The sequence below is a fragment of the Triturus cristatus genome, chromosome 11 (genome assembly GCF_964204655.1).
Source record: "Triturus cristatus chromosome 11, aTriCri1.1, whole genome shotgun sequence".
Lineage (NCBI taxonomy): Eukaryota > Metazoa > Chordata > Amphibia > Caudata > Salamandridae > Triturus > Triturus cristatus.
Window position 1 is genome coordinate 6,142,903 of NC_140594.1, and position 27,248 is coordinate 6,170,150.

Below are 27,248 nucleotides of genomic sequence, written 5' to 3' on the forward strand. Positions count from 1 at the left end.
CACGCAAGGCAGTCTTCCGTGGCTTGTTAAATGTCATTCTAGATTTGTTTTGCCCTTGCACCCCCTTACCTGGCACCAGGGCGGCATAAAACCATGATAAATGTGCCCGAAATGTCACTCAAACGAGACTTATGGGAATATCTGCGCTCAGAAACGGTCGGACCTAGCTGCCTGCATCTCAAGCAGGATTGGTTTTGTGCAGGAAGAGACACCAAACTACACCTAAATAATCCTTAAACGCATTTTGCTTCATCTATGTGTGATGTGGAATGGATCTTATAGAAAAGGGAAGTAATGAGGAGAAATAAAGATGTTTCTTCTCACTATTACGTGGTCCGGGAGACTTACCATTGTGACGCATTCCAAGGTTTGGAACTCTTTGTAAATCTGTGAATACGCCCAAATCCATGGGTGAACGTGTGGGAATGTCCACAGTCCACCCATGAAATGCCGCCCTACTGCAAGGTTACACAAGACAGAGAAACGGGCTGCCTTACATCACTTTGTATTTACGAAACCACGCAGAACCACGCAAGGTAACTTTCTGTGGCTGACTAATCCCCGTTAAGGGCTTCTGCTGGCTTGTATCGACTGCATGATGCAAGGGCAACGCAGGCCCCTAGCAAATGTCGCTCCATACTGTTTAACAGTGTATGAAGCTAGAATTGAACCAAGAGGAAATGCTGGTGATTACTTACAAGATGTGGATCAATATGGCGGCGACCAGAGCACCACAGCAGCCACACCACCCTTGTCACAGCAGAAAAAACAAATACCTGAACAAACCAAGTAGAACCAATAAATAGAAAGAGGCTCCAAGCACTTCAGAGGAAGTGTTCCAACTAAATGTTACTCTAATCCCATCTGAACACCTGAAGTCGTTCTACCAGGACAATAAATGGGAAAAAAACCCAATCTACAACAGGCTGTGAATAAATACAAAATATATGAAACCTGTTGTATAGTACCCAGGGCTTTGTGCTCTAAAAGGGGCGTGACAAACCTCTTAAAGGGGTGTGGCCTATCCAATTAGGGGCGTGGTCTAAATAATGGCTAAAACACACTGCCAAATCCAAATGCTCTAGCATAGGTGGGAGCTATTGGCTTTGCCAGTGCTTGTTTGTTATACCACCATGAGCTCTGGACTATGCTCGCATGTACAGTGAGCTTGCATGGCTATTTTGTACTTCTTCTTGGAAGATATCGTAGCAATGTGGGAGTTCAGCTAAATGGCACATGTTCCTGTATTGCTGGAAATTACATATGTGTTTGCAGGCGTTCCTCTCCGCGCTCATCTATGTGAATGTTTGAATTAGTAACGAGGTGTATTGCTGATATGCAGGTTTGTCAAACAAACTTTGTAAGTGTAGTATAAGTGCTGGGCCACCGGATCCCTTCCAAAATTTGGGGAATGTGATAGTATCGGTGATGTTTTGTTAATGTGTTGTTCCACTTGCGGAATTCCACAATCCAGAGACTTCGTCGGCAGTATAGCGCCATTAGTTCACACGTGCGTAAGTGGACTTGTGAAGCGCAGACCTAGTTACAGACCCGAGGAGTGCTGGCCGCGGGCAGGGCCCTGGGAGTGAACTCCTTCACAAAGAATGTGAGCACCGGGTGTTAGCGGGCTGAGTGCTGAAGTGCACTAGCGAAAAGTGAGCAAAATGAGCATGCGCACATCGACATGCATGCTCTCACTGCAGTCTGCCAATAAAATGGACTGCCTGTGCTACGTCATAAAACCGAGCCCGATAGGGACCCAGGACCGGTCTCGAGGACCCCTTATAGAAACTGCCGGTGCTAAGCCCACCCAAAGCCCTGATAGTGCACCTCAATCATAACGAATCGTGGTTCTCCTCAAGTAGCGCCTCCGTGCCCGAAGACACATCCAATGAAGCACGGTACGATACTCTCCTCATCTCACGGCCAATCAAGGGCAGCTCGAAGGACCCCACCTAAAAAGATTGCGAGAAGACCTGACTCTTCAACTAACTACCCACTGACTACTAACTCACTTACCCCACAGACTCACACCTGCTCCAGCGCCTGGATACCCTCTCGGGTGATAAGCCGCTCTCTACAAATCCAGATAACATAACAACACATAACGTTGCAAGGACCGAACCACAGGCTAGGAACGTGCTTAGTAGCCAACACAGTGAAAGTGTGTGCCCTGAGACGACCTATCCTGCTCCTGAACTTACAACATACTACCTACAGCTGCATTTGTAGACGCGTGAGAAAGCTAGTTACTGCATCTCGCCGTCAAGCCAAGAACCAGTAAAGACCAGCTTCAAAAGACACAGCACCCTGCACACGTGGCCCAACCTTAGCCGTGGCTAGCTACCCACCCGACTGCCACCTCAGCCGTTGCCCATGTCAGTCACAAACCACCAATTGACATCACCTCACACATCCCTGCTTGACCCATCATTACATGCTTGACTGCCACATCCCAGTCCCTACCTCAGTCACTACACACTTGGCACCTGTTCCCACACCTCTGCTTGTAAAGTAATTCTCTACCTGCTTGCCCCATTCCACCCCTCCATCTTCATTACCCTCCAGAACCCCACAACTAAGTCCCACTTTTATTGTCTTTAAATCATCTTTATTGGGTTCTTGGTACATTCTTCATACAACAGACATGTCGAGTATCACGATACAGGAGTATACACACAGTATTGTACAGACTATATGTTCAATGCCAACATAACCCTTCGGTTCGAGATGGAATGATAACTTTGAAACTTGAAATTAAGAATAACAGCCTTGAGCCTGGTCCCTATGCGCAGGAGGATAGCGCTGGTGGGCCTAAGGGCGCCCTCAAGCCTTGCGACTCCGCAATTCTACAGGAATCTGGTTACTGGGAGTAAAGTAGGATGTATAAGTTTCAGAAGGAGGTGACCAGGGCAAAGTGCCCCCACCGCCAAACAGGGGGGTCACCGGGAACAACAGGAACAAGAAAGATGCTGAGGGCACTATGCAGATCTAGCATCATTCTATGAAATTTCCTGAAGCTCAATGAGGAGCCCATCCCATGCAGCTACAATGGGGGCCTCCGCGGTTCCCGCTCTTCTTCCTAGCGAAGCACCGCCACCCTCAGCCCATCTTCACCGGTCCATCAGCCCCCGCCACTGCGAAGCGCCACCACCCCCAACCCATCTCCACCTGTCCTCAGCTCCCCGCCATTGCAAAGTGCCCCCACCCCACCCCATCTTCACTGGTCCATCAGCCCCCGCCACTGCGACGCGCCACCACCCCCAACCCATCTCCACCTGTCCTCAGCTCCCCGCCATTGCAAAGTGCCGCCACTCCCACCCCATCTCCACTGGTCCATCAGCCCCCGCCACTCCAAAGCACCACCACCCCCAACCCATCTCCACCTGTCCTCAGCTCCCCGCCATTACGAAGTGCTGCCACCCCCACCCCATCTTCACTGGTCTATCAGCCCCCTGCCACTGCGACGTGCCGCCACCCCATTTCCACCGGTCCATCAGCCCCCGCCACTGCGAAGCGCCGCAACCCCCACCCCAGCTCCACTGGTCCATCAGCCCCCGCCACTCAGAAGCACCCCCACCTCATCTCCACTGGTCCATCAACCCCCGCCACGCCAAAGCACCACCACCCCCACTCCATCTCCACTGGTCCATCAGCCCCCTGCCATTGCGACGTGCCACCACCCCCACCCCATCTCCACCGGTCTATCAGCCCCCGCCACTGCGAAGCGCCTCCACCCCCACCCCAGCTCCACTGGTCCATCAGCCCCCGCCACTCAGAAGCACCCCCACCCCATCTCCACTGGTCCATCAGTCCCCTTGGAACCCCAGTGCTGAGCCCTTTTTTGGCAATTTTGGGTAGTTCGCACTTAGGACTTCATAACTTTTTTTTTCCACGTAAGATATCCACACAAAAATGGCGTCCTTTTAGTCTAACACCCTGGGGATTCGAAAGGTACCCAGGGGCAGTGACTTCCCTGGAGAGGACTGAGAAAATAGGCAAAATATATCTCAACTTGGAGTTTTGGTGGAAAAATAGGAAAGAATGCTGAATAAAAATGTCTTTTTTTTTCCTAAAAATAGCATCAACTAATGGTTTGCTGTGCTAAAGTCGCGACCATCTCAATTTTTAGGAACATGAGAGCTGAATAAAAAACAATTTTTTTACCACAGTTTTGCCATTTTTCAAAGAGGTAGCCCTCTTTCAGTTTGTGGGGGAAACCAGCGTGAACCCCATGGAGGATGCAGGAATTCTATATATTTTTGAACAGCAGACAGAATTCTAACTCAGCGAGGGGTCATCTGAGTAGAGCTCTCAAGGTTTTTCCCAAAGAAACTCGCTGTTGAATTAAAAAAATACTGACAATGAGTAGGAAAAAAACAGCAGTTTGTGACCATGTTTTCATCTTTAACTTTTCGTGATGATGGCTGATTTACAAAAGCAGTGTACCGTTACGTCTGCGAGACCCTTCTGGTTGTGGGGATACGTAGGGTTTGTAGGTTCTCCAAGAACCTGAGGAACTCAGAGCCAACAACTGAGCTGCACCGTGCGATGGTTCTTCATTGTGTGCCGAGTATAGACCGATTCATATGGTGAAATATGTAGAGTGAAAAATGGGTTCACTCCAAAAGGGTGGAGGAACCAAGAGCTTTTTAATGAGGTCCTGTACAGAGCTCCAAGGTATCATACACAAAACCAGGAGTACAGTTCCTCTGGGAAGGGAAAAGGGAGGGAAGGGGAGAGAAATGTATCTCTATATAATGCCCTCACACACCTAGCAAGGTGTCATGCTTCATCATAGGGCTATGCTCCTCGTCGGGCCGGCGTTGCAATGCCCGACGGGCTCCCGCGAAGGGGCTCTTTATCGGAGTTCTTTTTAGAGATAGCCGTATGGGTGCGTGGGGGTAAGTGCAACAAATGTAGTGAGTGTAAGTGAAGTGAGTATAAAATAGGTCTGGTATTGCCAGGTAGAGAACAATTTTATTCTGGTGGTATACCAGCCTAGTTAAAAAGGTAGACTCCCGTAGGGATTATGATGCTCCCCCGGGCAGTAAGTGGGTCGACATGTTTCTTGCCGTGTGCCCAGAACGGGTCGGTGGCAATTCTTCAGGACCAGTGGCAGGCAGTGCTCAAGTGAGTGAATATATAGTTTCTACTACATGTTAGGTGATAGTAAATTTATACTTCACCATGTGTGTCCATAAGATCCCACAAGGGGGAGTAAGGGAATGGACCCACTGTTGTCACACCTAGATGAGGGAAGAAAAACAAGAAAAACAACACAACAACCAGGAACAAAACGGACAACATTCAGTAAAGACATTGTAATACTGAGGTAGTGTAGATAAAAGTAAATTAACAATTGGTGGTAATGTGCGATGCTGGGATGGAGGTGTGCATCGAAGGCATGCTGAAACACCATACTAAGTGGTGCCCAATAAAGAAATAGTAGCTCTAAAGTGAAGCTAAAGGCCAAAGGGGTGGACTGATATGGAATAGGTGCCGGGGTGCCACGGTGTGTGGAAACCGGACGGAGTATCACTGATGTTATGTCATTCCAGGTGGAGCTAAAGGTTACAAACCCCAAGTGCCAGGGTACCACAAGGTGTGGAAAACGGACGGAGTTTCAGTGATGTAACGTCGTACCACGTAGAGCTCAAGGTAACATGCCACAGACCAGGTGCTAGGGTGGACTGAAATTGGCTGGGTACTCGAAATCATAAAGGGGGGCCTGGATATTACCATAGCGGTGGACACAGGAAAATATTAATGTGAACTCCATAAGCCCAGACAGGGGAAAGACTCACCCCTAGGGTACAGCAACTTGCTGTACGGGTTAGCCTCAAGCCCGGGAGAAACGGGGCTCGCCCTGGAGAAAAAAATGCATTTTAGAATCGGGATAAAGAACTTAGAATCTCGACGTACGTTTAAGTTATAATTACAGATTCGGGCGGGCTTACTGCCGTTGGAATCGAGATAAAGTAATCAGAATCTCGACGTGCGTTTAAGTAATACTTACAAATTAGGGCGCGCTGACTGCCGTTATCCTATTGTGGCTTGGGCTTCCGTGAATGAAACGCGGAAGGCGGATTCTAAATAAAGGATGTCGTCGCTAGTAGCTAGACCCGCAGCTAGACCGTAAGGTAGTGCGGCCATCTTGGTAGTATGGCTGAAACTTTATTAGCAAGGAAAGTGACAAAAGACGCTAGAAGGGCGTCATGGTTAAACATGAAGGCATATAAGGGTTGGTATGCCGACAAACCCATTTACAAAAATGGGGGGAGATGATGAACAAAGATGGGTTCATTTAAAACATTTTTTTAAAAGATTAGGAAAAAATATGTTAAACGAGAGAGAGGAAAGTGTTGGAAATGCCACCTTAATAATAAGTGTGGGTTAAACCCAGGGTCGAAGAACAAGTGTATATTAACATTTCTTGTGGTTTGAGGTATAAGGACTTATTGCATTCTTAGTTTTTACAGGACTGGAGGAAATAGGTCTTGGTTATAGAAAACGAACCTGAAGGGGATATGGTTAGTAATCAATTAGAAAATTAGAAAATTCAGCTCATAAACGTGGCGTGAGTTAGGGGTTATTGAGAGTTGCCCATGGTATATCATCGTTCAGGCCACGTGTGTGACTGGAAATTCTGAAAATCCACTGTTGTTCCTTGCGGAACAAAGCCTCGTTGTTTATTGCAGGGAAGGCCTGCAAGATTGTCCATGTAAGGTCATTGACAGTATGGTTGTTTTCCAGAAAGTGGGTGCACATTTTGGTGTTAGCCTTTCTACACCTGATGTTGCTTCGATGTTCGAAATTCTTATCTTGACTGGTCGTGTCGTCATCCCTATATACTTCAATTCGCATGGGCATTGGATCAAATATATGCAGTTGCGCGTGTTGCAGTTAGTGTGTGTTTTTTGTTGCCAAATTAGGGATTCTGAAAGTTTGATATTCCTACTTGTTGTTGTCAGAGAACATGCCGTGCATTGTCCACATGGATGATGGCCCGTTAAAGGTGGTAGGTCCCACGGCCGCTGGCTAGAAGGTGGAAGTGGTCTGGGTCTGGTTCTGATAAGTAGGTTTTTTATGTTATCAGTCCTTTTGAACGCAAATCTGGGTTTGGGGATTTGCCAATCTCCAACCGACAGTAGATTCCAATGTTTTTTGATGATCTTTTGGATGGAGTTAGATTCAGGTGTGAAGGTGGTAACACATGTGATTTGTTCTGATTGGTTTTTTACTGTGGGGGTCAGCAGAACTTCTCTGTTAGTGTTGCGTGCTCTTTTATAAGCATTTTGTGTGATGGCCCTTGGATACTCTCTTCTCATTAGATGGCCCGTTAGGTCGTGTGCCTGTATTCTGAAATCCTCCAATGTGCTGCAATTGCGCCAGAGTCTGAGGTATTGTCCATATGGCAAGTTGTTACGTAGGGCCTTAGGATGGAAACTGCTGAAAAGCAGTGGGCTGTGACTGTCGGTGGGCTTTTTGTAGGTTTTTGTATTGAGCCCTGTTGTCAGAGATCACCTTCAGCTTCTCGCTGGTTCTGTAGTCTTGCACAGGAACAGACGTTGCTTGCTTCCCAACTCCCACTACCAACCACTCAGCCCCAAAAGAATACTTGGCGCTAACTGATCAGCAAGGGGGAAGGGGGAAAGTGGATAAAATAACAAACAATAAGAGAGACTGGTTCTGGACCTTCAGATTTTTCTATCTGGAAACCTTCTTCCGCCTTTTGATCTGGCTTGCTGTCTCCCTAGAAAAACTAAGCACACAACAATTATTTATTTTCCCTCCTCTACTCTATCCTACTTCTTGCTTTTACTTTTTTCTTTGAAAATGCTACCTACCCGAGATCCTAAAACTCTGTGCCCCTCTCCTTGGCGCTATGCTGCCTTCTTCTCTCTCTGGTTCGAGTTGGCGTTCTTTCCTGTAATATATTTTATTGGTTATTATCTATTTATTCCTTACTTCCTAATGTGTTCCCCTACTACTCTTTAACCTACCAGATGAGAATTAACTGGGTTTTTCTCCTTATATGTCGTTGCTTCTTCCTTATGGTTTTATCTATTGTCTTTTAGGTCGTTTTCTTTTCTTGCCTCTTTATTTGTTCTTGGTTCGGCTTCTCTCCACAGGAATTCTCAGTTCTAGTTCTATACTGGATTATTCTCCTCAGGTATTGCCCTTTATCTTTTCTTTTACTGTCTTTAATGTCTTATTAATGTCATTTCTCTTAGGACTTCTCGCAACCAATAATCATTTATCTTATTTTCTTACAGGTTACTGAGTCTTAAAATCTGCTGTCAATGGTAAGTATCTACTTAAACGACATTGTATTCTTACATTTACTTATTATATCTTATCACTCTAGGAATTCTCTCAGAAGTTCACTTAGCTTTCTTCTTCTTCTTTTCTCTTCAGGTTTTGCTGCTTCGCCACTTGATTCGAAGACTTGAACAACGAAGCGCTGTCAGGATGTCGATACATTTCTTTCCGCTCGGAATTTCCGAATGACTCCTTTCTCTCACCTCAAGTAACTATGGAGATTCTATGACTACTAACTTGGACGCTTGATAAACTCTCCTAAACTCGAGCTCTAAGAGTATTTATAACTTAAACTACGGACGCTCTTAAATTCTGTCTTCTCTGTGGAAACGCTTCAGTGAAGTGCGCAATACTTCAGGTGTGCGCGCGTCACATCAGCTCGCTCCAGAATCTTGTAATCAACTAGACCGCAGACCCCAGCACCTTAGCGGCCATCTTGGAGTTGCGAACTTGCCAGCAACTCGACCACTGACGCCTGGTTTTCAACCCTGAATGATCACTAGTGTGTAACCGTTTGCGAGTCTTTTTGGGACTGGAGCTAGGGATCCTGACAGTACCCCCCATCAAAGATGGTCCTCCCACCCTGGGTTTGGTTGGATAGCGTTGATAAAAAAGTCTTATTAGTCTAGGAGCATGCACATCTGAATCTAATTCCCAAGATCGCTCCTCTGGACCATAGCCTTTCCAATCAACCAGATAATACAGTCTTCCTCTGACTAGTTTTGAGTCTAAGATTTCTTTTACCTCAAACTCCACTCCTGTATCTAACTGAATTGGGTGCGGAATCGGTTCTTTTCTCAAATTTGGAACTACCTTTTTCAATAGGGAAACATGAAACACCGGGTGAATTTTTAATTTGGAGGGTAACGTCAACTTATAGGTCACCGGATTAATCTGCTCTGCAATGGGGTAAGGACCGATGAACCGGGGCTGAAATTTTCGGTTCCCTTTTAGTCTTAGATTTTTGGTATTTAACCAGACTTCATCTCCAAGTTCTAAAGGAGGAGGTTCCTTTCTTTTCTTGTCTGCATACTTCTTATACTTTTCCTTAGCCTGTTCTAGGTTTCTTGATGCTAATTCATGTACAGAATTTAAATGAACCACCAAGTCCTTGACTGCTGGGACTGAGAGCTCAACATCTTGTACTGCGGAATTGGGATGTCTTCCGTAATTTAAATAGAACGGTGAATACCCAGTGGACACATTCTTCGCGTTGTTGTGAGCAAATTCTGCTGTCCACAGGTAGTCAGGCCATTCTCCATCCTGTTTCAAGGAAAACAATCGTAAATATTGCTCCGATTCCTGGTTCACTCGTTCCGTCTGCCCATCCGTCTCCGGATGGAAACTGGTGAAAAAGCGAGTTTCTACTCCTAATCCTTTCATACAGGCCCTCCAGAAATGTGGGACAAATTGAGTGCCCCGGTCTGATATTATGACCTTGGGTATCCCATGCAACCTTACAACCTGTGTGTTAAAATGACTTGCTAACTGTTTCGCTGTAGGAATTCCCTTTAGGGCCAAGAAATGTGTCATCTTCGTGTATGCATCTACTACTACCAAAATCGTGTTTATTCCATGGCATGATGGTAAATCTGTGATTAAATCTAAAGTGATTGTGTGCCAAGGATGAGGAGGATTGGGCAAAGGTTGCAACAGCCCCTGGGGAGCATGCCGTTCTGATTTTCCCTGAGCGCATATCTCACAGGTTTTCACATATTGTTCTATATCCTTATTCATCTGTGGCCACCAATATTTTCTTTTTATTAAATCTGCCGTCTTGAACTCTCCCTTGTGTCCTGCCAACAAATGATCGTGACATTCCTGTAAGGCTTGGTTCTGCAATGCTATTGTTGGCAAATACAAAGCACCTTCCTTGTAAGGCAGTTCATCTCGAACTTCTCTTCCATGCTCTTGCTGCGCCCAAGTCAGCATTTCTTCGGGGGTCAAAGCTTGGATCACCCTCTCCTTGAAGTTCAGAATGTCTGTGGCGCCAATAATTTTAGTATCTGGTATGATCGCTTGAGCACTAAGTGGGTTCTTTTCTTCTCCAGTTCCCATCCTGGACAAGGCGTCCGCCTTTCCATTTTGTGTACCAGGCCGATAAGTTATCACAAAGTCATAATCGGCAAAATAAAGTGACCAACGAAGTTGGCGAGGTGTCAAGGTTCTAGCAGACTTCAGGAATTTCAAATTGCGATGGTCTGTGTAAACTGTTACTACATGGTGAGCTCCCATTAGATAGTGTCTCCACTCCTTGAAAGCGTCTTTTATAGCCAATAACTCTTTTTCCGTAATCGTATAGTTTATTTTGGCTGGCGTCAACTTCCTAGATCGATAGGCCACCGGGTGTAATTGGCCAGTTTTCTTATTCCTTTGAGAAAGCACTCCACCAACCGCAAAATCAGAGGCATCTGTCTCTACATAAAAGGGCTCCATCGGATCAGCATGTAGGAGGACAGGCGCAGTGGTGAACTCACTCTTTAGTTCCTCAAATGCTTGCTCTGCTTCATCTGACCACTCGAATCGTACCCCCTTCTTCAGTAATCGCGAAAGAGGTAGGATTCGTCGAGAAAATTCTCCAATAAACCTCCGATAGAAGTTTGCAAATCCAATGAACGCTTGGACTTCTTTGACACTGGTGGGTGACTTCCATTCAAGTACAGCCTGAATCTTCCGTCTGTCCATATGGATTCCACTTGGCGAGATCACAAAGCCCAGAAATTCCACCTGCGAAACTCCAAAGGCACATTTTTCCCAACTTGACAAATAATCTGTTCTCTCGCAGTTTCTGTAGGACTCCTCGAACTTGTGTTTGATGCTCCTGCGTATCTACTGAGTAGATCAGTATGTCATCAATATACACGATTGCGCATTGATCAATGAATTCACTGAGTACATCATTTATGAAATGCTGGAACGCTGCGGGAGCGTTACACAAACCATAGGGCATCACCTGGTACTCAAATAGCCCCAAACGTGTCCTGAATGCCGTCTTCCACTCATCACCCTCTCTAATTCGAATAAGGTGGTAAGCTCCCCTTAAATCCAACTTCGTAAATATCCGCGCCCCTTTAATCTGGTCCAATAAGACGGAGATAAGTGGAAGAGGATACCTGTTCTTTTTTGTGATGCGATTGATGGCTCTATAGTCGATACACGTCCTCAGCTCGCCCTGCTCTTTTTTAGGCACAAAAAACAGTGGTGAAGACACTGGGGATTGGGAAGGACGTATGAATCCATTTGCGAGGTACTTGTCGATATACTCTCTCAGGTGGTGATTCTCTTGTTCCGTTAATGCGTACACCCGACTGCAAGGCAAGTTTGCCCCTGGCTCTAGGTCTATCTTGCAATCGTAGACACGATGAGGTGGCAGTTGTTCGGCTTCCTGCTCATTGAAAACATCTTCGAAATCTTGATATTCCGGTGGTATTGATTGCGTATTGATTACGCACACTGACACTTCTGCTGAACATAAGGCGTGAGCCAGGTTCTGTTTACTCGTCTCCTTTAAGGTTCCAAAACAGTGTTCTTTACAATACGCTGAATTCATTTCAATTGTCCTATCATTCCAATTTATAGAGGGATTATGCTCCGTGAGCCATGGAAGCCCCAATATGAGTTGAAACTGAGGGGCATCAATTAGATTAAAGTGTATTGCTTCTTTATGCCCATTTTCTTGAATCAACTCTACCAATTCCGTATGACTGATTATAGGCCCTGCGGATAGATTGGTACCATCAATTGCTCTAACTGGTTCACCTTTTGCCTTGGCGATTGCTTGCAGTCCAATCTTAGCCGCGAACTTCAGATCACAGAAATTGCCTGTGGCTCCCGAGTCCACCATAACCGCTACTCCTTGCATTACTTCTTGACGGAATCGTATTGTCATGGATAAGATCAAATGCGGTGATGACAACTGTAACGTATTCGCCAACCGATGTTCCTGGGGAGTTGATTTCTGATTCGCATCCACCTGCACAACTCCTTCTACAGGTGGTGCTGCGAGTTTTCCTTCGGCTTAAATGACCCCTTTGGCTTCTTTGGACAATTTCGCACAAAATGCCCACTAGAACCGCAGTACATACATAAGTTGCTGACTCGCCTTTTCTCTTTCTCTTCTTTAGTAAGCGGCCCCCGAATAGTTCCTATTTGCATAGGTTCTGGTCCTGAGAAGGCTTCTGCGCTCTTTCCAACTTCAGTCTTTGCTCTGTCGAAACGTGGAACGGTACTTCGATACTCTCGTCTTCTCTCTCCTCTTCGCTCCCCTTGCCTGAAATCCAACTCTAGAACCAGATCTATAAGGGCGGAGATCTCAGTTGGACGGTTGGGTATCTGAGCCAACCCATCTTTTAATTCGTCCCGCAGGCCTCGATAGAAAACTGCAGTCCGCTTGCTTTCCGGCCAGTCCGTTTCCGTTACAAGCTTGTTGAACTGAGCTAAGTAAGCCACTAAGTCTCTATTTCCCTGCTTCAGCTCCAATAGTTCATTATCTACTGCTTGAGAGATCCGCCTTCGGTCAAAGATTCTCAGGAATTCTCTTTTGAACTCGTCAAAATTCTGCAGCAATGGATCATCTCGTGAGACTATCGGCATCGACCATGCCGCAGCGCAACCACTCAAGTATGACAAAATGAAGGCCACCTTAGATTGCGCATCAGGAAAAATAGAAGGGCGACACATGAAATGAAGGGAGCATTGCGTAATAAACACCTGCGCCTTTTGTGGGTCCCCACTGAATCTCTCGGGTGCTGCCAAAGGTATTACTGGTGACAAGGAATGTATCACCTGAGAGAGTATATCGACAAGTACCTCGCAAATGGATTCATACGTCCTTCCCAATCCCCAGTGTCTTCACCACTGTTTTTTGTGCCTAAAAAAGAGCAGGGCGAGCTGAGGACGTGTATCGACTATGGAGCCATCAATCGCATCACAAAAAAGAACAGGTATCCTCTTCCACTTATCTCCGTCTTATTGGACCAGATTAAAGGGGCGCGGATATTTACGAAGTTGGATTTAAGGGGAGCTTACCACCTTATTCGAATTAGAGAGGGTGATGAGTGGAAGACGGCATTCAGGACACGTTTGGGGCTATTTGAGTACCAGGTGATGCCCTATGGTTTGTGTAACGCTCCCGCAGCGTTCCAGCATTTCATAAATGATGTACTCAGTGAATTCATTGATCAATGCGCAATCGTGTATATTGATGACATACTGATCTACTCAGTAGATACGCAGGAGCATCAAACACAAGTTCGAGGAGTCCTACAGAAACTGCTAGAGAACAGATTATTTGTCAAGTTGGAAAAATGTGCCTTTGGAGTTTCGCAGGTGGAATTTCTGGGCTTTGTGATCTCGCCAAGTGGAATCCATATGGACAGACGGAAGATTCAGGCTGTACTTGAATGGAAGTCACCCACCAGTGTCAAAGAAGTCCAAGCGTTCATTGGATTTGCAAACTTCTATCGGAGGTTTATTGGAGAATTTTCTTGACGAATCCTACCTCTTACGCGATTACTGAAGAAGGGGGTACGATTCGAGTGGTCAGATGAAGCAGAGCAAGCATTTGAGGAACTAAAGAGTGAGTTCACCACTGCGCCTGTCCTCCTACATGCTGATCCGATGGAGCCCTTTTATGTAGAGACAGATGCCTCTGATTTTGCGGTTGGTGGAGTGCTTTCTCAAAGGAATAAGAAAACTGGCCAATTATACCCGGTGGCCTATCGATCTAGGAAGTTGACGCCAGCCGAAATAAACTATACGATTACGGAAAAAGAGTTATTGGCTATAAAAGACGCTTTCAAGGAGTGGAGACACTATCTAATGGGAGCTCACCATGTAGTAACAGTTTACACAGACCATCGCAATTTGAAATTCCTGAAGTCTGCTAGAACCTTGACACCTCGCCAACTTCGTTGGTCACTTTATTTTGCCGATTATGACTTTGTGATAACTTATCGGCCTGGTACACAAAATGGAAAGGCGGACGCCTTGTCCAGGATGGGAACTGGAGAAGAAAAGAACCCACTTAGTGCTCAAGCGATCATACCAGATACTAAAATTATTGACGCCACAGACATTCTGAACTTCAAGGAGAGGGTGATCCAAGCTTTGACCCCCGAAGAAATGCTGACTTGGGCGCAGCAAGAGCATGGAAGAGAAGTTCGAGATGAACTGCCTTACAAGGAAGGTGCTTTGTATTTTCCAACAATAGCATTGCAGAACCAAGCCTTACAGGAATGTCACGATCATTTGTTGGCAGGACACAAGGGAGAGTTCAAGACGGCAGATTTAATAAAAAGAAAATATTGGTGGCCACAGATGAATAAGGATATAGAACAATATGTGAAAACCTGTGAGATATGCGCTCAGGGAAAATCAGAACGGCATGCTCCCCAGGGGCTGTTGCAACCTTTGCCCAATCCTCCTCATCCTTGGCACACAATCACTTTAGATTTAATCACAGATTTACCATCATGCCATGGAATAAACACGATTTTGGTAGTAGTAGATGCATACACGAAGATGACACATTTCTTGGCCCTAAAGGGAATTCCTACAGCGAAACAGTTAGCAAGTCATTTTAACACACAGGTTGTAAGGTTGCATGGGATACCCAAGGTCATAATATCGGACCGAGGCACTCAATTTGTCCCACATTTCTGGAGGGCCTTTATGAAAGGATTAGGAGTAGAAACTCGCTTTTCCACCAGTTTCCATCCGGAGACGGATGGGCAGACGGAACGAGTGAACCAGGAATTGGAGCAATATTTACGATTGTTTTCCTTGAAACAGGATGGAGAATGGCCTGACTACCTGTGGACAGCAGAATTTGCTCACACAACGCGAAGAATGTGTCCACTGGGTATTCACCGTTCTATTTAAATTACGGAAGACATCCCAATTCCGCAGTACAAGATGTTGAGCTCTCAGTCCCAGCAGTCAAGGACTTGGTGGTTCATTTAAATTCTGTACATGAATTAGCATCAAGAAACCTAGAACAGGCTAAGGAAAAGTATAAGAAGTATGCAGACAAGAAAAGAAAGGAACCTCCTCCTTTAGAACTTGGAGACGAAGTCTGGTTAAATACCAAAAATCTAAGACTAAAAGGGAACCGAAAATTTCAGCCCCGGTTCATCGGTCCTTACCCCATTGCAGAGCAGATTAATCCGGTGACCTATAAGTTGACTTTACCCTCCAAATTAAAAATTCACCCGGTGTTTCATGTTTCCCTACTGAAAAAGGTAGTTCCAAATTTGAGAAAAGAACCGATTCCGCACCCAATTCAGTTAGATACAGGAGTGGAGTTTGAGGTAAAAGAAATCTTAGACTCAAAACTAGTCAGAGGAAGACTGTATTATCTGGTTGATTGGAAAGGCTATGGTCCAGAGGAGCGATCTTGGGAATTTGATTCAGATGTGCATGCTCCTAGACTAATAAGACTTTTTTATCAACGCTATCCAACCAAACCCAGGGTGGGAGGACCATCTTTGGTGGGGGGTACTGTCAGGATCCCTAGCTCCAGTCCCAAAAAGACTCGCAAACGGTTACACACTAGTGATCATTCAGGGTTGAAAACCAGGCATCAGTGGTCGAGTTGCTGGCAAGTTCGCAACTCCAAGATGGCCGCTAAGGTGCTGGGGTCTGCGGTCTAGTTGATTACAAGATTCTGGAGCGAGCTGATGTGACGCGCGCACACCTGAAGTATTGCGCACTTCACTCTGTCAGAGCTCACCTTCAGCTTCTCGCTGGTTCTGTAGTCTTGCACAGGAACAGAAGTTGCTTGCTTCCCAACTCCCACTACCAACCACTCAGCCCCAAAAGAATACTTGGCGCTAACTGATCAGCAAGGGGGAAGGGGGAAAGTGGATAAAATAACAAACAATAAGAGAGACTGGTTCTGGACCTTCAGATTTTTCTATCTGGAAACCTTCTTCCGCCTTTTGATCTGGCTAGCTGTCTCCCTAGAAAAACTAAGCACACAACAATTATTTATTTTCCCTCCTCTACTCTATCCTACTTCTTGCTTTTACTTTTTTCTTTGAAAATGCTACCTACCCGAGATCCTAAAACTCTGTGCCCCTCTCCTTGGCGCTATGCTGCCTTCTTCTCTCTCTGGTTCGAGTTGGCGTTCTTTCCTGTAATATATTTTATTGGTTATTATCTATTTATTCCTTACTTCCTAATGTGTTCCCCTACTACTCTTTAACCTACCAGATGAGAATTAACTGGGTTTTTCTCCTTATATGTCGTTGCTTCTTCCTTATGGTTTTATCTATTGTCTTTTAGGTCGTTTTCTTTTCTCGCCTCTTTATTTGTTCTTGGTTCGGCTTCTCTCCACAGGAATTCTCAGTTATTTATTTATTTATTTATTTTATGGAATTTGTAGAGCGCGCAGCTACCCCCGAAGGGGTGTCCCGGCGCTAAAATCCAGGGGTTACTGAGTGGAAAAGGGGAGAGAAGAAAATGTGATGCAAGGGAATCTAAAGTCCGGAGAAGAGCCAGGTTTTGAGTTTGGCTCGGAAGATGGTTTCAGAGGGGCAGAACCTCAGCTCAAGTGGAAGGGAGTTCCAAAGTCTGGCAGCAATGACACCGAAACCTCTGCCTCCGGTTCTGGACAGTCTAAAACGGGGCGAGATCAGGAGGCGGAGGTCATTGGACCTCAAGGATCTGGTGGAGCAGGATATCGAAGCCCGATTTTTCAGGTAAGTAGGGCCGAAGTTGTTGACGGCTCGATATGTAAGGGTGAGAACCTTAAACTGGATGCGGCTAGCCACAGGGAGCCAGTGGAGTTGCCTTCGATATGCAGAGACAGATTGACGGTAAGGGATGTTACCGATCAGTCTGGCTGCAGCATTCTGGACAATCTGCAGTCGACCAATCAGGTACTGCGGAGCCCCTGCATAGAGGCTATTAGCATAGTCCAGGTGGGACGTAATGAGGGCCTGGGTGACTGTGCGGCGGGAATCCGTGGGAAGGTACGGGAGGATCTTTTTTATCATCCGTAGTTTCATGAAGCAGGCGGAGGTAACCTTATTGATCTGGGTTTTACATGACAAGGAGTCATCGAATTGGAAGCCCAGATTCCGCGCCGAGCGAACCGGGGTAGGGGCAGGATCGAGAGCTGTCGGCCACCACCAAGAAGAGGGAATAGAGGTGTTCTGATTGAAAAACAGGACCTCCGTTTTATCTGCATTTAATCTCAAGTGGTTCGTAGTCATCCAGCCGCTGATGTTATTCAGGCATTGGCGAAAGTTGAGGAATGCGGAGTCCGAGTGGTCCCGGAAAGAAAACACCAACTGTGTGTCGTCGGCGTAGGATACCACCCTGACTCCGCAGGACTCAACGACGTCAGCCAGGGGGGCCAGATAGACGTTGAAGAATAGGGGGCTAAGGGCGGAGCCCTGTGGCACCCCACATGACAGAGGTTTTTCCTCTGACTTGAAGGGGCGTAGTAGTACTCTTTGGCTTCTGGATGAGAGAAAGGACTTGATCCATCCGAGGGCAGAGCCACCGATGCCCATCTGCCTGAGGCGGTCCAGGAGGATGGGGTGAGAGACCGTATCGAAAGCTGCGGACAGGTCGAGGAGAACCAGCATGGCCTCCTCGCCCCTGTCCACACACTCCCGAATGGTCTCAGATACCTCCAGCAGGGCCGTTTCGGTACTGAATCCTGCTCTGAAACCGGATTGGGATCCATGAAGCAGAGAGTGGTTTTCCAGATAGTCCGTAAGTTGGAGCTGTACTGCTTTTTCCAGGACTTTAGCAGGTTTGGGAAGGAGGGAGATGGGACGGTAGTTAGAGAAGACAGTGGGGTCTGCGTCTGCCTTTTTCAAAATAGGGATCACCAGTGCCTCCTTCCAGGTGGTGGGGAAGAAGCCATGGTGAAGGGAGGCATTCCAGACGGTAAGGAAAGGGCAGGCCAGTGAGGGTGCCAGTTCTCCCATGATTTTGGCGGGAACAGGATCAGAGGGGGCGCCAGATTTGCAGGCGATGAGCAGTCTAATAGCCTCGTCCATGTTTAGTTTGTTGAATGCAAGGAAAGATGGAGACTCAGGGGGGCTAGAAGTAGGAGATGGAGTGACTGACTCAGTGGGGAAGGAGACACACAGTTTGTTTATTTTTTCTAGAAAAAAATCTGAGAGTCCCTCACAAAGGGCCTGACTGGCGGTGTTCTGGGGGGCTCTAGCCGGAGGGTTAATAAAGTCTTTGACGACGCTAAAGAGCGTTTTTGAAGAGTTTTTGGCTTTATTAATTTGAGCGGCAAAGTGGTCTTTCATCGCGCCTTTTTTAAGTTTGAGAAATTGTTTAAGTGCCGTTCTGTAAAGATGTTTGGCTTCAGAGTCGTAGTTGAGCCTCCACTTGCGCTCAAGGGCCTTACATTTGCTTTTCTCCTCCCGAAGGGAGGTGGAGAACCAGGGAGCAGAGGGCCGCGACCTGGTGGAGGAGATGGTTATCTGGGGGGAAATAGAATCAATAGCCTTAAGGAGAGTAGAATTTAACCTGGAGACATTTTCATTAATGTCCGGGGAGAGGTACTCCGAATGGTAGTGGAATATGGGATCCAGGGTAGCGCAGGTGACCTTATGCCACTTTCTTCCCAATTCCTTTCTATGGGCCAGTTGGGCAGGTTTGCGTCCTAAAGTAAGAAGAAAAGGGACGAGGAAGTGATCGGTCCAGGTTAGAGGGAGAGGCTGAAGGGCAGTGATGAGCGAGAAATTTGCAAAGATAAGGTCCAGGGTGTGGCCTGCCACATGGGTGGGACCTGCAACCAATTGTTTAAGATTGAGGCTTTCCATGGTGTCGACCAGGTTAGTAGCCTTAGCGCATAACGGGTTGTCGATGTGGAGGTTAAAATCGCCCAGGACAATGAAATTTTGATGTTTAATAGAAAGATCAGCCAATAAGTGGACAAGGGTATTGAGGGAGGGCGTGGAGACAGGAGGGGGACAGTAGACTAGTGTGCCAGCTAAGATTGCTGATGCATTGTCGGAGATGGAGAAGTACATAGCTTCGATTGTGCCTATTGCACTGAGTCTAGTGAAAGTCAACTGGAAAGAGGATTTAAGTATGACGGCAAGACCACCACCAGACTTACCTCCGGTCCGATTCAGGCATTTGATGTCATAACCTGGGGGGATGGCCAGATAGATGTCTGGTGAGGAAGAGTCAGTGATCCAGGACTCGGTTAGGAAAAGAATATCCCATTCCTCAGACGAAATGGACATCCAGATGTCGTTGGCGTGACGGGGTAAAGATCGGCAATTAATCAGACCTGCACGTAAGGTGTACTGATTAGGGGAAGAGGGATGCGGTGGTGAGCAAGGGGAGAGACGGGGTTGACAGGGCGGGAGTGTAAAGCTGCATTGTGGGCAGAGATAATGAGCGGCTTCCAGATGACTCGGGATGCAGCGGGGGCAGGTCGGGCATAGATGTGAATTAAGTAGGTGTAGTTGGGCAGAAGTCCAGCAGATGCGGGTGGGGCTGGTTGAAGAGGCAGGGGGACTGGCCCTAGGCCCGATCCAGGCCCGGACGGGCCCAGACGGGCTTGCCTTTGGCGCGCCTTCGGCGCGCTGACGGCGCGCCCGCTGCGCCCGTCCGCTGCGCTTCCTGGCGAGGCACATCCTTTATGTCCGTGTGAGAGGGAACATGGGGGTGTGGCCAGCTGAGGTGGGCGTGTCCCGCGTGGCGCCTCGCCCTCAGTGATGGCGATAGATGGCGTTCGTTGCAGCGCTAGGAGCGCTGTTTAAAGTGCACAGGTGAGTGAAGTTAAGGCAAAGTATCACACAACAAAGATTTTAAAATGCTAAGATTCACTCCCGGCTTCCGCCTCAGGAGACTCCCGAATTAAAGTGACGCGCTTTCCAGCCGCGCGCACTTTATAGTGTGTCAGGGGAGGGGGCGTGGCCAGCTGAGGTGGGCGTGTCCGCCGTGGCGCCTCGCCCTCAGTGATGGCGATAGATGGCGTTCGTTGCAGCGCTAGGAGCGCTGTTTAAAGTGCACAGGTGAGTGAAGTTAAGGCAAAGTATCACACAACAAAGATTTTAAAATGCTAAGATTCACTCCCGGCTTCCGCCTCAGGAGACTCCCGAATTAAAGTGACGCGCTTTCCAGCCGCGCGCACTTTATAGTGTGTCAGGGGAGGGGGCGTGGCCAGCTGAGGTGGGCGTGTCCGCCGTGGCGCCTCGCCCTCAGTGATGGCGATAGATGGCGTTCGTTGCAGCGCTAGGAGCGCTGTTTAAAGTGCACAGGTGAGTGAAGTTAAGGCAAAGTATCACACAACAAAGATTTTAAAATGCTAAGATTCACTCCCGGCTTCCGCCTCAGGAGACTCCCGAATTAAAGTGACGCGCTTTCCAGCCGCGCGCACTTTATAGTGTGTCAGGGGAGGGGGCGTGGCCAGCTGAGGTGGGCGTGTCCGCCGTGGCGCCTCGCCCTCAGTGATGGCGATAGATGGCGTTCGTTGCAGCGCTAGGAGCGCTGTTTAAAGTGCACAGGTGAGTGAAGTTAAGGCAAAGTATCACACAACAAAGATTTTAAAATGCTAAGATTCACTCCCGGCTTCCGCCTCAGGAGACTCCCGAATTCTAGTTCTATACTGGATTATTCTCCTCAGGTATTGCCCTTTATCTTTTCTTTTACTGTCTTTAATGTCTTATTAATGTCGTTTCTCTTAGGACTTCTCGCAACCAATAATCAATTATCTTATTTTCTTACAGGTTACTGAGTCTTAAAATCTGCTGTCAATGGTAAGTATCTACTTAAACGACATTGTATTCTTACATTTACTTATTATATCTTATCACTCTAGGAATTCTCTCAGAAGTTCACTTAGCTTTCTTCTTCTTCTTTTCTCTTCAGGTTTTGCTGCTTCGCCACTTGATTCGAAGACTTGAACAACGAAGCACTGTCAGGATGTCGATAAATTTCTTTCCGCTCGGAATTTCCGAATGACTCCTTTCTCTCACCTCAAGTAACTATGGAGATTCTATGACTACTAACTTGGACGCTTGATAAACTCTCCTAAACTCGAGCTCTAAGAGTATTTATAACTTAAACTACGGACGCTCTTAAATTCTGTCTTCTCTGTGGAAACGCTTCAGTGAAGTGCGCAATACTTCAGGTGTGCGCGCGTCACATCAGCTCGCTCCAGAATCTTGTAATCAACTAGACCGCAGACCCCAGCACCTTAGCGGCCATCTTGGAGTTGCGAACTTGCCAGCAACTCGACCACTGACGCCTGGTTTTCAACCCTGAATGATCACTAGTGTGTAACCGTTTGCGAGTCTTTTTGGGACTGGAGCTAGGGATCCTGACACCTGTTGAGGTTTTAAAAATGAGAAGATCAAGAAAAGGAAGTTCATGGACTGATGAATTGACCGTGAAACGTAAGTAAGGGTTCAGACTGTTCACCCATGTGACGAATGGGGGGATGGAGTTCAAATCACCCTTCCAGAAGATGAGAATATCATCAATGTACCGTCGCCACAGGGTGACGTTTTCCTTGTAGATATTGGTCTCGGTCAAGATATGATTGGCTTCGAAATGCGCCATATAGAGACATGCCAGGCTGGGAGCGAAGGTGCTCCCCATTGATGTACACCAACATCCCACAGAGGGCCACTTTGGACGTTGTGGAGGAAGTACTCCGAGCACAAACATGGGTCTCTGCAACACCCATATCTTTTATCATGGAATGTGCAGAGATTGCCCTTACAAAGAATTACTTCCAATTCGAAGACCTCATGTATCATCAAGTCCAAGGTACATCAATGGGGAGCACCTTCGCTCCCAGCCTGGCATGTCTCTATATGGCGCATTTCGAAGCCAATCATATCTTGACCGAGACCAATATCTACAAGGAAAACGTCACCCTTTGGCGACGGTACATTGATGATATTCTCATCTTCTGGAAAGGAGATTTGAACTCCATCCCCCCGTTCGTCACATGGGTGAACAGTCTGAACCCTTACTTACGTTTCACGGTCAATTCATCAGTCCATGAACTTCCTTTTCTTGATCTTCTCATTTTTAAAACCTCAACAGGGCTCAATACAAAAACCTACAAAAAGCCCACCGACAGTCACAGCCCACAGCTTTTCAGCAGTTTCCATCCTAAGGCCCTACCTAACAACTTGCCATATGGACAATACCTCAGACTCCGGCGCAATTGCAGCACATTGGAGGATTTCAGAATACAGGCACACGACCTAACGGGCCATCTAATGAGAAGAGAGTATCCAAGGGCCATCACACAAAATGCTTATAAAAGAGCACGCAACTCTAACAGAGAAGTTCTGCTGACCCCCACAGTAAAAAACCAATCAGAACAAATCACATGTGTTACCACCTTCACACCTGAATCTAACTCCATCCAAAAGATCATCAAAAAACATTGGAATCTACTGTCGGTTGGAGATTGGCAAATCCCCAAACCCAGATTTGCGTTCAAAAGGACTGATAACATAAAAAACCTACTTATCAGAACCAGACCCACACCACTTCCACCTTCTAGCCAGCGGCTGTGGGACCTACCAACTGTAACGGGCCATCATCCATGTGGACAATGCACGGCATGTTCTCTGACAACAACAAGTAGGAATATCAAACTTTCAGAATCCCTAATTTGGCAACAAAAAACACACACTAACTGCAACACGCGCAACTGCATATATTTGATCCAATGCCCATGCGAATTGAAGTATATAGGGATGACGACACGACCAGTCAAGATAAGAATTTCCTAACATCGAAGCAACATCAGGTGTAGAAAGGCTAACACCAAAATGTGCACCCACTTTCTGGAAAACAACCATACTGTCAATGACCTTACATGGACAATCTTGCAGGCCATCCCTGCAATAAACAAGGAGGCTTTGTTCCGCAAGGAACAACAGTGGATTTTCAGAATTTCCAGTCACACACGTGGCCTGAACGATGATATACCATGGGCAACTCTCAATAACCCCTAACTCACGCCACGTTTATGAGCTGAATTTTCTAATTTTCTAATTGATTACTAACCATATCCCCTTCAGGTTCGTTTTCTATAACCAAGACCTATTTCCTCCAGTCCTGTAAAAACTAAGAATGCAATAAGTCCTTATACCTCAAACCACAAGAAATGTTAATATACACTTGTTCTTCGACCCTGGGTTTAACCCACACTTATTATTAAGGTGGCATTTCCAACACTTTCCTCTCTCTCGTTTAACATATTTTTTCCTAATCTTTTAAAAAAATGTTTAAAATGAACCCATCTTTGTTCATCATCTCCCCCCATTTTTTGTAAATGGGTTTGTCGGCATACCAACCCTTATATGCCTTCATGTTTAACCATGACGCCCTTCTAGCGTCTTTTGTCACTTTCCTTGCTAATAAAGTTTCAGCCATACTACCAAGATGGCCGCACTACCTTACGGTCTAGCTGCGGGTCTAGCTACTAGCGACGACATCCGTTATTTAGAATCCGCCTTCCGCGTTTCATTCACGGAAGCCCAAGCCACAATAGGATAACGGCAGTGAGCGCGCCCTAATTTGTAAGTATTACTTAAACGCACGTCGAGATTCTGATTACTTTATCTCGATTCCAACGGCAGTAAGCCCGCCCTAATCTGTAATTATAACTTAAACGTACGTCGAGATTCTAAGTTCTTTATCCCGATTCTAAAATGCATTTTTTTCTCCAGGGCGAGCCCCGTTTCTCCCGGGCTTGAGGCTAACCCGTACAGCAAGTTGCTGTACCCTAGGGGTGAGTCTTTCCCCTGTCTGGGCTTATGGAGTTCACATTAATATTTTCCTGTGTCCACCGCTATGGTAATATCCAGGCCCCCCTTTATGATTTCGAGTACCCAGCCAATTTCAGTCCACCCTAGCACCTGGTCTGTGGCATGTTACCTTGAGCTCTACTTGGTACGACGTTACATCACTGAAACTCCGTCCGTTTTCCACACCTTGTGGTACCCTGCCACTTGGGGTATGTAACCTTTAGCTCCACCTGGAACGACATAACATCACTGATACTCCGTCCGGTTTCCACACACCGTGGCACCCCGGCACCTTTTCCATATCAGTCCACCCCTTTGGCCTTTAGCTTCACTTTAGAGCTACTATTTCTTTATTGGGCACCACTTAGTATGGTGTTTCAGCATGCCTTCGATGCACACCTCCATCCCAGCATCGCACATTACCACCAATTGTTAATTTACTTTTATCTACACTACTTCAGTATTACAATGTCTTTACTGAATGTTGTCTGTTTTGTTCCTGGTTGTTGTGTTGTTTTTCTTGTTTTTCTTCCCTCATCTAGGTGTGACAACAGTGGGTCCATTCCCTTACTCCCCCTTGTGGGAACTTATGGACACACATGGTGAAGTATAAATTTACTATCACCTAACATGTAGTAGAAACTATATATTCACTCACTTGAGCACTGCCTGCCACTGGTCCTGAAGAATTGCCACCGACCCGTTCTGGGCACACGGCAAGAAACATGTCGACCCACTTACTGCCCGGGGGAGCATCATAATCCCTACGGGAGTCTACCTTTTTAACTAGGCTGGTATACCACCAGAATAAAATTGTTCTCTACCTGGCAATACCAGACCTATTTTATACTCACTTCACTTACACTCACTACATTTGTTGCACTTACCCCCACGCACCCATACGGCTATCTCTAAAAAGAACTCTGATAAAGAGCCCCTTCGCGGGAGCCCGTCGGGCATTGCAGCGCCGGCCCGACGAGGAGCATAGCCCTATGATGAAGCATGACACCTTGCTAGGTGTGTGAGGGCATTATATAGAGATAAATTTCTCTCCCCTTCCCTCCCTTTTCCCTTCCCAGAGGAACTGTACTCCTGGTTTTGTGAGTGAAAAATGTGTATCAAAGAAACCTATGTATTTCTGAATTGGGCACAAGATGTGGAGTTTAGGAGCAGTGGTTGATTGTAAATCTCTGAATTTGTGGGTACCCATACTAGCATGTCATTTAGAGGACAATTCTCAAAATGTCTTCTTTCCTGCATGTTGGCATAGAATTCGGAAGTCACAAATGCAGCGTAATCCAATTGGTAACAACAAAAGTTCTACTATTCCATGCTCCCACGCATCTTCCAATAAGGAAGGTACCTAATTTGTGTGGGTAGGCATAGTGCTAGCGACAGGACACAGCCCAAACCACAACTTGGACACATCACAATTTTTCACTGCAAACGGACGCTTTTTTCCATTGTGTGTAGCTGTGGATTTTGGGCCTTAGCTCAACTGGCACCTAGGGAAACCTAGCAAGCGTGCACATTTTTGAAAACTAGACACCTGGGGTAATCCAATGTGGGGTTACTTGAATGGCTGACACCAGTTGTTTTACCCAAAATCCCTTGCAAACCTCAAACCTTGACTAAAAAAACACACTATCCTCACATTTCCTGATGCAAAGTTCTGGTATCTGTGGTGAGTCACTAACTTCCTGCCAGCCAGCATTCCCCTAAGTCTCCCGATAAAAATGGTACCTCACTTGTGTGGGTAGAACTAAACGACAAGAAACACCCCAAAATTCAACATGGATGCATCACATTTTTCCACTCAAAACGGAACCTTTTTCTGCAAAGTGGGTTTTGGGCCCTAACTCAACCAGCACATAGGGAAACCTAGCAAACTTGCACATTTTTTAAAACAAAACACCTTGGGAAATCCAGGGTGGCGTGAATTGATTGGCTCTTACCAGTTTTTTTTATGCAGACTTCCTTGCAAATCTCAAATGTTGATCTTAAAAAACACAGGGGCCTATTTACTAGTATTTACTAGGGAGTGGCAGAGCGGGGCGTTAGCCACCTTGGCTGAATGTCGCGCTCCGCCACTTCCAAAACGTAGGGCTGCACCGTATTTGGAAGGGTAACGTGCAGCCCTGCATTTCCCCCTGTGCTGACGCTAATTCTAGCTGCCTGTCACCGATGCAGACAACCTTGCACCGTAGTGTAAGGGTGCCTGCATTGTAGGCAAAGATGTTTATGTGCAGGAAGGTGTACCTTTCTGCAAATAAACAATCTTTGAATGACGTTTTGTAACTTCTGTGTGTGCTGCTTAATGCAGCACAGATAGAAGTTGCAAAACATAATTTTCTTAAATTGATTGTTTTTGTGCAGGAAGGGTCACCCTCCTGCACATAAACAATCAAAGACCCTTTGCTGTTTCTATTTGTGCTGCAACAGCAAAAACAAGGAGAAATGAAACATTTCTCCTCATTGCGCTTGTTTAAGACCAGGTTTTCCTTGGTCTTAATTTTAACGTAGCCCTAAATTTATGCCACCCTTGTAAATAGGGGGGAGCGTCAAAATCAATGAGTGTTGCAGTGGAACCCCCAACGCAACACCCATGCCCCTCCCCTTTCATGCTGAGTATAACGTGTAAGGGGGCCTTATTTACAAGGCTGCTTATGCCACGTTATGTGGCTAAACGCTGCCTTGTAAATAAGGCAAAGCCCATATCGGCACAGGAACGTCACTAAAAGTGGCATACCTGTGGTGATAGGGGCTTGTAAATATGCCCACATTTTCCTCACATTTCTATCATGGAAAGTTCTGGAATCGGAGTGGATCCACAAATGTCCTACCACCCACCATTCCTCCAAGTCTCTCGATAAAAATGGCACCTCACTTGAGTGGGTAGGCCTAGTTCTGTGACAGGAAACCCCAAAACGCAACATGGGTACATCACATTTTTCTATTCAATACTGACCCTTTTTTTTGCAAAGTTGGTAGCTCTGGATTTGGGGCTCTAGCTCAGCTGGCACCTAGGGAAACCTAGAAAATGTCCACATTTTTTAAAACTAGACACCTGTAGGAATCCGTGGGATGGGGGGTGACTTATATGCCTCTCACCAGATTTTATTTACCCCGGATCCCTTGCAAATCTCAAACCTTGACCTA

The 27,248-nt window shown here is 46.5% G+C and overlaps 1 protein-coding gene across 1 annotated transcript in view; it reads left to right on the forward strand.

Moving 5' to 3' along the window:
• The window catches only part of TMEM132B (transmembrane protein 132B), a 900,530-nt gene that overhangs the window by 447,063 nt on the left and 426,219 nt on the right, over positions 1 to 27,248 (forward strand). The gene's annotated exons all lie outside the window — the stretch shown is intronic.